Below are 2,161 nucleotides of genomic sequence, written 5' to 3'. Positions count from 1 at the left end.
ATGCATCATAGTAAGCAAAGTAATGAACAACCATTTCATTAGAAAGAAAGTGTTTACAAAGTGTGTGTTCACAAAACATAGAATACATAAGCAAATAATAACAAGACTTGAAGCTATACTGCTCCATCTTCCGAATCCCAGTGCGAGTACCTGTCTACTAGGCTCCTGAGAATACAAGTTATTTGAAAGAGTTGATCAGCATTTAAGTTGGTGAGTTCATAAGATTTTAGTGATGTAGTATTATAAGAAAGTTTGTAGAAAATTATAGTAAGTTTTGTTTAGACCGGAACGGTGGAAACGTTCTGGGGTGGAGGACGTCATGTTTAGTATCACAAGACATGCATCATAGTAAGCAAAGTAATGAACAACCATTTCATTAGAAAGAAAGTGTTTACAAAGTGTGTGTTCACAAAACATAGAATACATAAGCAAATAATAACAAGACTTGAAGCTATACTGCTCCATCTTCCGAATCTCAGTGCGAGTACCTATCTACTAGGCTCCTGAGAATACAAGTTATTTGAAAGAGTTGATCAGCAATTAAGCTGGTGAGTTCATAAGATTTTAGTGATGTAGTATTAGTAAGAAAGTTTGTAGAAAGTTGTAGAAAATTGTAGTAAGTTTTGTTTAGAAAAGTTTGCCTGTTCCTCCAGGAAATCCTATATTTCCTGCTTGATGAAAGATAAGTAAAAATGACTCAACAGTCCTTTCTATGAGTATTAAATGGATACAAGTTATATAAAACCCAAAGTAAACAAACAATCGATTGTGTGTATCTGCCCTAAGCCCACAACCAAACAAGGAACATGAAATGAGGCGGAAAGCACACATCCCATTGGTTGTTGGATCCTTGTTGTATATAACCCTGGTGTATTCCCTTGGTACTCACGGAGTTAACTGTAATAGTTCCTTTATATTTGAAGAAAGATTCTTTAAGAAAACTCTTATTTCTTATAATAAAATAGTAACCGCAGTGGTTCCTTTTATAATCACTTGGTTTATACTAGTTATATATAATCTAATACCGAATAGATAGTTAATTGTGTGGATCTGCCCTAAGCCCACAACCAAACAAGGAACAGGAAATGAGGCGGAAGGCACACATCCAACTATCTATCGGTTATTAATTATATATAACTCTGATGTATAACCTAAGGTATTATAGAGTTATCCACTTAAGGTCCTTGAAGTTATCCTGATTTAATAAAATGGATTAAACCCTTAACTGGTAAGTTTCTAGCTTTGTAAACCAAACGTTATGATTCGTATAGTATGTTTCGTACTAGAAAACTGTGCACTGACTCTGTGTCCTATGACTTGACCCATACCTGGTACCCCTATGATGACTCAATGTATACTGGACATATATATCTAGAATCGAATAGATAATAGGCTGGGTGAATCTGCTCCAAGCCCACAACCAAACAAGGAACAGGAAATGAAGCGGAGAGCACACATCTTATTACATGTCGGATCCTATTGATATATATGTATCCTTTGATGTATACATTAAGGAATCATAAGATTAGCATTATGGTCCTTTCTACTAAACATAGCCTTCTACCAAGGCATCAAATTTTATGTATGTATGTTTCTTGTATGAGTGTGTATTTTCCCGAGTGAGACTCTCATTAACTAATTATAGTTTATACATTAATGAATACGTTCGAAGGTCACAAAGTAGATATAATAGGGAAAATAATGTTTTACCTCAGTAGTGACACTGCTGGCTATAAAGTAATAAAATAAAGACTCCAGGTAGTATTAAATGTACAATACACCTCGGGGAGTCTTTTTGCCTTTAATCTTTAGTTGGTTAATTAAAGGTTTAAATGTGAACTCGTATGTAAGCGGAAGGTTATTTTGTTATCACCTCGTGCCTACTAGTCCTAGTACGTGAAATCGTACCAGTGTCAATGCAAAGTCGGAAAGATATATTATTAAGTTTATCACCTCGTACCTGCTAGTCCTAGTACATGAAATCGTACCAGTGTCAACGCAAGGCCGGAAAGATATATTATTAAGTTTATTACCTCGTACCTGCTAGTCCTAGTACGTGAAATCGTACCAGTGTCAACGCAAGGCCGGAAAGATATATTATTATGTTTATTACCTCGTACCTGCTAGTCCTAGTACGTGAAATCGTACCAGTGTCAACGCA

This window comes from Lactuca virosa, chromosome 6 (assembly GCF_052849685.1).
Source record: "Lactuca virosa cultivar CGN04683 chromosome 6, Lactuca_virosa_CGN04683_v6, whole genome shotgun sequence".
Lineage (NCBI taxonomy): Eukaryota > Viridiplantae > Streptophyta > Magnoliopsida > Asterales > Asteraceae > Lactuca > Lactuca virosa.
Note: the sequence above shows the minus strand (reverse complement) of the source record.